Genomic DNA, 12,811 nt, shown 5'->3' on the forward strand with positions numbered 1-12,811 from the left:
GGCCTCTCTATTTTATCCCCTCAACCCGTCTTTGATGCGCTTCCTTCGTCCATTACCAACAGAAGCAGCAAGCCCACCCCAGGGGCTCTGTAGGGAAGGACCCACCAAGGAGTACTTGTGCTTTCTGATTGGTGGTCAGAGTGGAGGAAGTGTGAGACGAAGCAGGAAGATGTAGAAGGAAAAGGGAAAAAGGCATAGGAAGGGAGGACTATGGGCCAGCATAGAAAGAAAAGGAAGGAGGGAGAGAGGGAAGAGGGTAACTAATGGAGAGTGGCTTTTCCAAAATGCAAAGATTTCCTGCCTGTTCCCACGGCTGGGATAAGTGGCTGTTAGAATCAATGAGAGGTCCTCATCAGTGCCAACGGTGTTGGTGGTGATCCTGTCTCATGGCCTCCCCACCATTCCCTCTTTCTCTCTGCTGTCAGAGGACTTGATATTGTCCACGAAACACTGTCATGTCATCCTGACGCTGCATGTGCCAGAGTGGTCCTGTTCAGTCTTTCAGGCAGTGCCCCACAGGCCAGTGACAAAGCCTGTCTAACAGCAGTGCCTTTCTGAGAAAGCTGAGGCCACACCATTGTCACCTGCCGAGTGCAGGGTGTTGGCCCTTGGTCTGCGGAAGATCCTACTACCCTTCTTATTCAGATGAGGAAAGCTTTAGTATGGCTGCTTTCATTTTATAGAAAAGATCATTTCACGTGCACGCTGCCTCTACCAGCCTTTGAAATATTTGCCGCTTGGAAAAAAAAAATCAGAAAATAACCGAAGATAGAAAATAGTTCAAATGGACAAAATGAATCTCTTTTCCTATAATACTTGCTCATACTTATTATCTATAACCCTTCCCACCCCCCACCCCCCACTCCCCACCCCCGAGGGAAAAAAACCCTCTCAGCAAGGACATACATAATTTAAAAGCACTTTCTTTAGAGAGGGCAGGGAGAGCTTGCTCTCTTTGTAGAGCAGGGCAGGTTTACTAATTTTCCTAAGTGGAAACACAGGGTCATGTCAGGGGCTGGAGGCTTGGCTCTGGTCATCCCTCCTAAAGAGTCAAAGGGCACTTGACATATGAACTTCCAATGGGCCAGGAGAAAACCAATTTGGGGTTAAGTGTTTATACCTCGGATTTAAATAGCACAGAAGACTGTAACGATATTGAACCAGGACATCCGGCCTCCTTCTGAAAAGCCAGGTCACCCAGGTCCTGAGAAGAGGAGGAACCAAGACATTGAATCTGAGGCAGAACAGGAGAAATGACAGGTCAGAAAGATTGGGACAACATGTTGAAACTCACATTGTGTTAAGATAAGAGGAGGGATAGCTTGAGGTGGGTTATTTCGCTAGAAACGGAAGAAAGAGAATATATTTTCAATTTTTATTCAGTATAAGCATATGTGGACCCAGAAATTTATTTTCAGAAAATTTTATCAATTATTTTTATCACCCAGAAAAATGGGGACTTGGTTTTCTAAATGTTTTGTGTACCTACTAATTTAGGACAGGACAAAATGATTTTAGATATTAAAATGACTACTGGAGGCTTAGAATTCATTTTCACCTCTCAAGTTTCTCCTCTCCAAGGCATTAAAAACCCAGTAGTCAATAACATTAGAAAAAAAAATATATATATAAACAAGCTTTCATGTTTTTTAAATTTCTTATCTTGTCAGGTACACCCCGTTGGCTGAATTTCACAGGGCTCTATTTTATTTGCATTGGGTTTAAAGTCTGCTTCCCAGGCTGTGTGGTTGCATATATTCATGAAGATTATTCCTTGAATAAGTAGTTTGGGCTTCAGGGGTTGAGTGGAGATAGAAAGGCAGACATACTCAACTAGCTGAGCTGCTCACTGGGTTCGGAAGTCTGTGTTCACTCCGAGTATCCGGCACCTTTTCCTGTTTTACACAAAGATGCCCAACGAGCCAGCAAGTATCCTAAACTGCTCCTAAGATCTCCGGTGCTATGAACAGCTTGAGATGTGTCTGCTATGCTGCTTTGTGCACTTACCAGGTTTATCATCCCCTGATAGTGGCCAAGGCATTTTTCAAACTGGTAGGAACACTCTACCCGAGTACCACGTGTGTGACATGACTGCCATGTTCATCACTAAAAGATGCTTTGTGTATGCCCTGCTAGTTTATCCTTCTGCGTTTTAGAAGAGTAAACCATGTTGTCCTGTGTCTCACAAATAAATACAAAGAGCTTAGATGTGTAAATCTTGAAAATGGAAGAAGGCTTGTTAGTTAGACAGTCGCAGGGGCAGGGTGGAGCTCTGTGTGGTGGAGGGCTTTGCGGGCTCTGACTGCTTATGTCCTTGAGTTCTGGCCGCTGTTTTGATGAAGAACAGACAGAAACGGTAAGATCTAGAATTTGAAAACGGCCCTGATCTTTGACAGCCTGTTTCAGCTTAAGGCTGGGCTTGAGTCTGCTGATGAGAAGAACAGGAAGTTGTTGGAACTTCTGGAACCTGAGCACACTTGTTGTAAGAGCGCCTGCTGTGCAGTGTTAGCGTTTGGGAAAATGGTGCTTTAGCATCAAACAGGGCTTTCATGCCATTACTGTCCACTTACTGCACAGGGGGAGATCAATTAGAACAAAAGTGGACTTGGAAAAACAAGTTTCATAGCTGGCCACGGTGGCGCACGCCTTTAATCCCAGGAGTGGGAGGCAGAGGCAGGCAGATTCCCTGAATTCAAGGCTAGCCTGGTCTACCGAGAGAGTTCCAGGACAGCTAGAGCTGCACAGAGAAACTCCGTCTCAAAACACAAAACAAAACAAACAAACAAACAATAACTAAACTCAAACTAAGTTTCTCCATCTATAGGGAAGGGCTGGTAATGCAGCCTAAGGTGATTTTTTTTTTCTTAGAAGAGCAAACGTGAGCCAAGTATTGGTGGCCTTTAATCTCAGCACTCGGGAGGCAGAAGCAGATGGATCTCTGTGAATTTGAGGCCAGCCTGGTCTACATAGGGAGTTCCAGGACAACCAGGGCTGTAACACAGAGAAACTATCTCAAAAAAAAAAAAAAAGGCAAATATGAAGCTCCAGGGTCCTTTGAACTGCTTAAGAAGCTGAAAATATCCTAATTAATAAATATTAATATACAACTCAAAGGTTTATAAATGACTACAGCAGCAACATTGTGAAATATCTTATTGTTTATATACCAAGAAAAGAGGAAACGATGTTGCCACTTTAGGGATTTCGTGTCAATTATTGACTTCTTCTCTAGAACATGTACCTATCCGTGTGTGTATGTGCGTACTCTTAGATATGTATTTCTACATCATAATTCCAGAGGAGCACTTCCCTGAGGAGCACTTCTCTAATTGTGATCTCTTCATCTTCCTGCTTTCAGAGCATAGATGAGCTGTGTCACGTGGGTAATGCCCAGCATCCGCTGTTGCGGTTATTTCAAACTCTTAGGAAGCCTGCAGTCCTATCAAGACTCTTGTAGTACAGCCCTTGGTGGGTTTGCTAAGGGGTTTGGAGTTGGCATTGAAGAGTATGGGGGCGTGGAGAGAAAGAACCTCGTATCTCTGCTGTTGCGGGGAAGGCTCTTCTGTGAATGCTGTTCTCAGATGATGGGGTTGTGTAAAATGGGGTGCTTTGATCTACGTTTCTGAGAAGACAAAACCACCTTCCTCACTGAAGTGCCACCTGTTTCAGTGACTGAGCACTGGTTCTCTGCCAGGTTGGAAGCACATTTAGGCAAATTTTAATCAAGCTGGCATCTCACAGGAATGGCAAAAATACGGTTCATAAAGTTTATCTTTTTTGGCTTGAGGAAAAAAAATGACATTTTACTGATCTCATGCAAGAAAAGCTCTTAAAGTTTTACAAAAGTCTATTAGTGTCAGAATGAAACATGTCGTAAAGTTCAGTACTAGTTTATAATAGCATTTAGTGTTTTGCATTTTACACTGTATTTTGATAGAAATAATTCAATAGTGGATAACGGAGCTGGTACTTTTTCAAATGCCTTGCTGAAGAAATTATGTAAGAACCCATGTAGTTGCTAGACCATTGGTGATAAAGCTCACAGTTTCTCCCTTTCAGACTCCCCTTCCTCTTTTCTATAAAGCAATTGACAGTTGTCTTCTGGTGGATCCTGGCTTGGCTAACACTTGGCTCCAACAAAATAAGATTTCAGGAATTGGTAGCTCAGCGGGTCAGCATCATAGGTGGCTGTTCCTAACCGCTAAGTGCCTGCAGTAGGGATGTTTTAAGTAGCATTTGTGAACACTGGCACCCAAGGAGAACTTGGGATTCTGGGGCTCTCTGCTCTAAACTCAGGAACACCCCAAGTTCTCCTGGTGTAATGGCAACAGCAGAGCAGTTCCACCTGTGTTTGGGGTTATACGCCATCGCTCTGAGTTAACGCTGTCTTCCCACGGAACACTAGCCAGTGGCTTCTCATTGGATCTGGAACAGCATCCAAGTCTTAATCTTGAAGTATGTGGCTCACCTTGAGCTGCCTCTGTCTTCCTTCTCCACTTTCTCTGCCCATTTCTCTCCCTTACCTAGGCTAGGCTCTTTCTTGATTCAGCCATGATGTTGGCTTTCTCTGAGGTCGTCTTATGAGCATTCTCTCTTGGTGCTAACACACCCGCCATCATTGGATCCTAACTCACTCCCCTTTATCTTCCTCGCAGCACTGACGTGAGCTAATCTTGTATCTGTTTGCCAGAACAGAGCCCTTTCTCTGTTGTTTGAGGCCAAGGATATGGTCCAGACAGAAAACTCAACACACGAGAGTTTGATCCCAGCACCTGCATAAGAAAGCCAGACAGGACAGGATGGAGTGTGCCTCTTATCATAGCACTGGGGAGGAAGAGACAGGAGCATATGTGCCTCTTGCTAGCTGGCCAGCCTAGCTGAATAATCAGAGAGATACAGGCTCTGCATGTTCACACACATACCGTGTGCATGATAGAGCCCATCACATCAGTTCTTTCTCCCTTGGAAAAACATATTTTTATACAATATAGTTTGATCACACTTCCCACTTCTCCAGTCTCTTGCAGATCCTCCCTACCTCCATACCCACCTAACTTTATATTCTTTTTTCTCTCTTAGAAACAAAACAAATAAATAAAAACAAGTAAGCAAATAAGCAAACAAAAATATAAGACAAAATACACCCATCGAACCTGAAAATATTCAAACAAAAGATCTATAAAACAAAAGAAATTCCCAAACAAAGCCCACTGAATAAAAAGTCTATTAAAAATACCATTGAGTTCCTTTTGTGCTGACTAACTGCTCCTGGGCATAGGGCTGGCTCTGAAGAGTGGTTAATAGACCCAGTGAGTCTCCCTTGGAGAACATTAATTTTCCCTTTGCCAGTGGGTATCAATTACAGATAGTTTCTTGGTTAGGCATGGGAGCCTGTGTCTACTTCACCCTCTCTGTGCTGGGGCCTGGTATGACTTGAACGCGTGCAAACCTTGAGCATGCTACCGCAGTCTCAGTGAGTCCATCAGTTCTTAAAAAGGAAACTTCTGGGGTTAAAGAGTTGGTCCAGTGTATAAGAGCACTTGCTACTCTACTTGTGGAAGACTGGAGTTTGGTTCCCAGCATCCCTATTGGGCAGCCTGCAACTGCCTGTAACCCCGGCTCCGTATCTCATGACTTCTTTGGACTCCACAGGCTACTGAACTCACACATGCACATGCCCTTCCCATACATACACTTACAAGTAAAATAAAATTTAAAAAAGAGGAACCTTTCCCTTTCACCAAGATATACTGTGATGGTTCATATATTTACCGATGGCTCATCAGATGACAAGGCCATCAGGATTCATCTTTAAATACAAAGCAAGAAACAACAAGAAAACATCATGTCCATGTATCCTAAACCATGCTGGACGGGAGATGTTCCACAGAGTAAATGAGATTCAAAGTAATGCAGTAAATGATCTGTGAAGGACTAAGGCTTCATCATTCTAATTGTGACCACGTGGAGACAATAGTATAGAATTTTGTCAAATGCTACCTACTGATGAAAATAAAATAAAAACGAAAATCATTATAGATCCTGTTGGAAATTCTCATATTCCCAAGAGACAGCTGACCTTCCACTCATGATCTGAAGGAAAGGAAGGAAATGAGTGCCTGTGGCTGAATCACTTCCATCAGGGCCAGTGCATAGTTGTAGGTCACACATCAGAAAGTTCTCATGGCAATGAAGGGTTGATTTCACATGAGCTCTGATGTGATATCCCTAATGAGGTGTGTGTTGCATGCTTATGGGGTATGCATTTCCTTCTTTTCCCTCTATCCCAAGCATGACTTAAGTCATCAACAGGAGCAGAACTTCAAATGTTTATAAATTATTAAGCATATCAGAGAAGGACAGTCAGATGAGAGCAAGAGTGTTGGCAGATAAGGACACAGCATTGTGTTAGGAGTGGGTAAAACCAGTAGCTATCAGTTTATATTGGGATGTAGTCCTAGTTCACTCTATTTTGAAAAAAGTTTCAGAGTCTTGGAGTTTTATTCACTTTATTATTTAGTATGGTCTAAGATGTCCTACTATAATGAACAGTCCATTGAGCCATATAACTTCATCCTATGTTTCAGTTGTGGCTATGTAGTTGAGTGTTGTGCTTGACGGCATCACTCAGGGTCATTGAAAAGACATCCCACCATCTTGAATTTTGATGATTGGTATCTCAAGGGAAACATAAGCTTTAATGTCTCATCCTAGGTGGTTGAAAGTGCTTAGATGGTTCATGGAGTCTGAACTCAAACCTCCTTGGGCATGGCATACAGGTCTAATGGTTAGTCTTCCACGTGCAGCTGTGAACAGAATTAATGACATTCACTTAGTATTTACTTGTTTGTTTGGGGCACTGATTGATTTATCAAAGTATTGAGTCTCTGTTGAGAAGTCAGGTGTGGTTCTGATAGGTCTGCCTTTATATGTTACTTGGCCTTTTTCCCTTTCAGCTTTTAGTATTTGTTCCTGGTTCTGTACATTTAGTGTTTTGATTATTTTGTGGCAGGGGGAATTTCTTTTCTGCTCTAATCTACTTGGTGTTCTGTAAGCCTCTTGTATGTTTAAAGGTATCTCTTTTTTTTTATATTGAGGATTTTTTTTTTCTATGATTTTGTTGAAAATGTTTTCTGGTCCTTGGATCCAGGATGTGTTGGTTCAACCATCTGCACTACTTCATAGGCTGGCCCCAGATTGTTTAAGAGTGGAAGAAATGAGTTTAGTGCTGGACAAGCAATCAAGGGAGGAAGCATCCATGGACTCATTCTCTTTCTGGTTTTAGTGTGATGCTTTAAGTCATTGCTTTGACTTCTCTGCAATCATGGACTATAGACTGAAACCGTAAGCCAAACACACCCCTTCCTCCTCAAAGTTGCCTTTGGCCAGGGTATTTTATCACAGCAACAGAAGTAAGTCTAGACCGTGAGGATAAGAAGAACATCAGAAGATGCCTTCCTTCTCTTATATAGAATTAGCATTGATTTATTTAATTATGATTTTAATCATTTTTATTTTTACTTTGAGGAGTTTATATATGAATACTGTATTTACAACCCTCTCCTTCCTCCTCTCTCCAGTTTTTCAGTGTCCCTCCCATGCTTCCTCAGTTTCACGGTCTATTATTCATTGACAGTAACCAACACACAGAGACACACAGACACACAGACACACAGACACACACTCACTCATGCACATGTGTTGGCAAGTGTGTGTTGTGTATGTGTAAATTTATACACACAACCTGCTGAGGTCACTTAGTGTTGCTCCTATATGTTTAGTGCTGACCTCTGGGGAGTGGTTAGCCTATCCCCGGATGAGAATAATTCTCCACTCTCATCAACTATTAATTGTCTATAGCTCTGCTGGGTGCTGAGTCTGTGAACATTGCTCCACCTACATTGGCATACCCATTGGCTTCATCATATCTATGCCTTGCTTAGACAATCATACTGTTGAGGCTTCCAGGATACAGCTCTCCTGTCACCTATAGAAGACAGCATCTTGGAACAGATGTCCTTTCCCTGGACTTAATTCCTGGCTCTTACAATCATTCGGCTTGCTCTTCCACAAAGTTCCCAGAGCCTTATGTACAGAGGTTGTGTTGTAGATGAGGTAATTAGGGCTTGGAAATCTATAGTCAGTTCTTCTCTGCATTTTTACGAGGTGGGATTTTTTTGTAGTGATCTCTGCTCTTAGAATAAGCTTCTTCTATAAGGAGTGAGAGCTATGCTTACTTTTAGGTATAAGGATAAGTATTTAGAATACAGATGGAATTTATACTAGTTAAGGGAAGTAGCAGTAGGAAAGAGTATGGCTCTTCCATTAGGGTCCATGGTCTCACCAGGCACTGATAGTGGACTAGGTTTACAGTACCAATAATGAATTCCTTAAGTCTGGAGAGATGGCTGATGGTTGCCTGGTTGCCTGATGCTGTAAGTGCCACTATTGCATCTTTAGTGATATTATGCTGAGCTGGTTATTGCTGTCATTAGGAGACAGCTGAATAGGACTGCTCACTGTTTTTCTCCCTTGGCAGCATTCATACCTTTTTCCCACACTATGCTAATTTTCAGGGAAGAGGTTTCCAGCACAATTCTTTCAAGTCCTGTCTCAGGTGCATAGTGTCTTCAGTTTAGTTTCTGGTAGGAAGCCACAGGCAATGGTAATAGTCTCTACATGTTGTATGTTCTCCCTTATTTCTGGAGACTACTGGGTCTTTATATGAGAGTTTATCATTTGGAATAACAACAGATACAAGAAAAGTGAAAACTGACCATGGGTCAGGAGGAGAGGAGGTACTCTAGGGGAGGGAAGTAGTAGGACACAGTTGCTATGGAGGGGAAAATAAGAAATGATGGGGGCACTTACCTGGGGAAGTGGGAGGGAAGTAAACACAAAGGGGCAGAGGGACAGAAAAAATGGCAATAAAGATGTTTTAAAATGCCATAGAGAACCATATTATTTTTATCTAAACCATATTATGTTTATCTAAAATTATACACATATAGGTGTATGTGTATACAAAATATATATTTACATATATGTATATATATGTGTGTGTGTGTGTGTGTGTGTATTAAATGAAGTTATACAACTGGGAGTGACAGTGTTCTCCCCAAATCTATGGACTATCTAATACAAACTCGAGTGCCAGGCATGGAAAACCTCTTTCCAAGTTGCTGGTCATAAGAGTCCAAGAATCTTCCCCAAACTATGATTTTTGTTTTGTTAATCTGCTTTGCATCAATGTTTGATTCACTTGGTTGGATATACGTATAAATTATTGTTGATTTGTTGATCAGAGCATCAATTCCTTAGTCCACTGAACATTTATTGGGAATATTCTATGTACTTAACTCATATGCCAATTACTGTGTTGCATGGACTTGCTGCTTTATTGCCACCACTTGTTTACCTGACCCAGAAAATGGGAACATTACTGTGCTTTCCAGTGCTGTTGGGCCTCATCCACTTTGTAGGGTCTCGGGGAGCCTTAGAGATCATGTTTTGAAAATGTCTAGTATTGGGAATAGTGATGTTGGCCACAGTGTTATAAGCTGATTGGGACTTCGTAGTCTATTTCCTAAATTAAATTTTGCTCTACAGTCATGAAGTCATGACCCTCTCCCCCGGAAGCCCTTTATTTGTTCTCTAACCAGGGCTGAATTGGGAAGCTTGCACAAACAGCAGCACCAGCGCCAATCACATACGATCTGGCTTCTGGGAGAGGCACTGGTGATTCACCACTGTCCTGGTGAGATGGCCAAAGGAGCCCCAGTATAAGGTGACACTTGCATACAAGCCCTTAAGTACAGGCTGAGGTGGATGAAACCTTTATACTCTATCTTCTACTCCTGTCCCCTTGAGTTTTGCTCTTTGCGTTTTCCTTCCCTGACTACACAGATTCCCTTCTACTGCCACAATAGCTCTGTGGGTGGCGTTAAGTTTTTTTTCCCTGCACTATTGTATAATAAAAGGCAAATCTTGTAAATGAAGATTGGGAGTTACTTCTTAAATAAAACTTTCCACTGGCTTTCCCCAGAACCGACTAACTATCAGCTGAATGTGGAAATTCTATTATCGTAGATTGTTTTTCAAGTTAGTGCTTTCAGAATAAGGCTTATTGAGGGTGGTTCCACTCTGCTTCAACCTGAATTTGGGGGCGTTTGACCACTCAGGGTTTCATGGCTTTGTTTGAAGAAAAACAAACAAACAAAACCCAAACAAACCAACGTGAGTATGCTTTTAGTACTTGGTGTCAGAGAGCCAGATCTTCTTAATTTGATTTTCCTGTGAGATACCTCAGCTGCTGCTTACGATGTTTTCTCTTTGCTTTCAGGTCCCAGATGAAACCCTACAGCTGGAGGAGACCCGTCCCCTAGCAACAAATCACATTCAGGTTCGCCTGCGGCAACATCGCACTCCCTGCCTGCCCTCAGACGAACTAAAGGTATTTACCAAAGCCTGCGAGGCAGAGTCTGAAGAAAGCTTGTCTTGTTAGGTAAGAAAGTATGTGACTAGAAACCTGAGAGACTGTGTGTTATGTGAGGGTCTGAGCTGGTGAGCAAGGGAGCGAGTGGGTGGCGAAGATGAGATAGCTGCTGCCCAGAGGTTCCACGGTGATGGGGATCGTGAGCTGACTTCGAAGAAAGGCCAGCGGATAATTTATTAGCTATATCTGACTCCCAAGATTGTTCTAGAAAAAGGCTTGGAGCAGTGGTTGTGGGACGGACACTTGCCCTTTTCGCTGGCACCTTAAGAGGGCAATGGGGATGGGAGGCTGCGTGCTTTTGCGTCATTCAGGTATTTTAGGGGAAATCAGCTATGGCTTGCTTTTAGGACTTGCTTCTGACTTTTGAAGCTCATTTCTTGGTTTCAGTAGCGTTCAGTCTGGAGCTCTGTCCTTCCATGTGTATCTGCTGTGACTCCCCTCCTGCAAGAAAACATGCGCTGTCTGTCAACCCTTAAACCATAGGCAGAGGTGATGCTTCATGCTTGGACCCTCATGTAGTACGTGCCCGATTAAAGTCTTCTTTCAAAAATTCTATTTGGTTGTGGGGAGGACTGGGAGGAGACAAGGAAGGTGAAACTGAGGCTGGGATACAAAGTAAATTGATTAATTAACAAAAAAAGTCTAATCATTTTTGTGTACATGTCAGTGTCTGTGTGTGTGTGCACCCATGCCATGGCACACAGCACATTTAAGCCCCTCATAGCTTTCCGCCTTGGTTGGGTCCGTTTTTTAATTTTTATTTTTATTTTAATGTTGCAAAATATGCCACACTAGCTGGCCTGAAAGCTTCAAGGGGCTCTTGTTTCCACCCCAGCTTGGAGCAGGATCATTTGTAGACATTACTACACACAGCTGTGTGCATTGTGGGGCGGTGAACTCAGGTATCCACACTTGCTACACAGGTGCTGCGCTCATTGAATTATTTATCCAGACCTCAGCTGAAATCTTTTGATTCATTGCTTTGCCTCAGTGAGTCCTGATTCCAGATACCCCCCAAAAGGAGGACGCAAGCCTATTACTGTTTGTGGGTCATAGTAAGATTGCTGGATATTTGAATCGATGTCATCCTATCTCTCTCTTTTTTTTTTTTTGCTGGTATTTCATTTCATTTATTTCCTTCATTAAAATTACTTTTGTTGTTTAAAAACTATTTTTATTACATTTACTTATAGGGAGGTGTCTCTGTCTGTGGTGTGTGTGTGTGTGTGTGTGTGTGTGTGTGTGTGTGTGTAAGTCAGAGGACATGTTCCAATTACAGTTTCATCTTTTCTTTAACCATGTGGCCTCCAGAGATGGAACTCAGATGGTTAGATTTGGTGACAAGCACTTTGACTTGCTGTGCCATATTCCTGGTCCAGACTATTTATTTCTTACTTATTTAAATCAAGCTAAAAAATGTTGATATAGTTCAGTATTTCATATCATATCTCAAAACTGAAATAGAATTAAACTTGATATTAAACAGCATACAGAGTGAATGCCTAGGTTTTGTCGAAGTGTGCTGGCCTTTTACTTGAGTGAAATATGGGGCTAGCAGAAGAATCAGGCCTTGGTGTAGCAGGACTGTGTTGCCATGCTGACGCAGGTTAGGAAAGGTGGAAAGCTTTTGTATGAGTTGCCCATGAAGAGCAGTTTGCCAAGTACAGCACTTGGTATCACCCAATGGATGATGCTCTATCAGGACGAGATACATTCTTGGGTTATCATGACTCTGCAATGTGTCTAATATAGACAAGTAATGCAAGATCATTTATCAATGCCTCCGCAATCTGTGCTGATGAAAGGGTTCAAAGGAGGCCAAATATCTACATTAGCAAACGCTAGACAACCTGTGGGTCATGACCCTTCGGGGGGGTGGGGAGTGTCAAACGACCTTTTCACAGGGATAACGTATCAGATATCCTGCATATCAGATATTTACATTAGGATCCATAATGGTAGCAAAATTACAGTTACAAAGTAGCAACGAAACTAACTGTATGGCTGGGAGTCACCACAGCATGAAGATCTGTATTAAAGGGTCTTGGCATTAGCAAGGTTGAGAACCACTGCTATAGAAGGATGAAGAAGAGGAACCAATGATTAGTGTGGGTGTGTTTGTTTTATTTTATATTTTTGCATTGCCTGGTGACGAACACTGTGGAAACCTGTCCAACCTTAGTGAATTGCTCATCTTCTTAGAATCTGGAAGTCCATCCCTCCTACACCTTGACCCTCACTCCTGTCCATGCATCCTGGACCCTCATTCCAACGTAGGTGGGAAGTAGACAGAGCAGTGCCTTGGAGAAGCATGGG

General features: G+C 42.5%; 1 protein-coding gene across 6 annotated transcripts in view; it reads left to right on the forward strand.

The window, feature by feature from the left end:
- Positions 1 to 12,811, forward strand: part of PDE4D (phosphodiesterase 4D) — a 1,423,826-nt gene that overhangs the window by 156,933 nt on the left and 1,254,082 nt on the right. For 4 of the 6 annotated variants that reach the window (XM_084801381.1, XM_084801383.1, XM_084801380.1 and 1 more), the window contains exon 2: positions 10,343 to 10,504. The gene's annotated coding sequence lies outside the window, so the exon portion shown is untranslated. The remainder of the gene's footprint in view (positions 1 to 10,342; positions 10,505 to 12,811) is intronic. The other 2 variants (XM_084801385.1, XM_084801384.1) reach the window with 1 other exon arrangement.

This window comes from Acomys minous, assembly GCF_964271855.1.
Source record: "Acomys minous genome assembly, chromosome: 11".
NCBI classification, from domain to species: Eukaryota; Metazoa; Chordata; class Mammalia; order Rodentia; family Muridae; genus Acomys; species Acomys minous.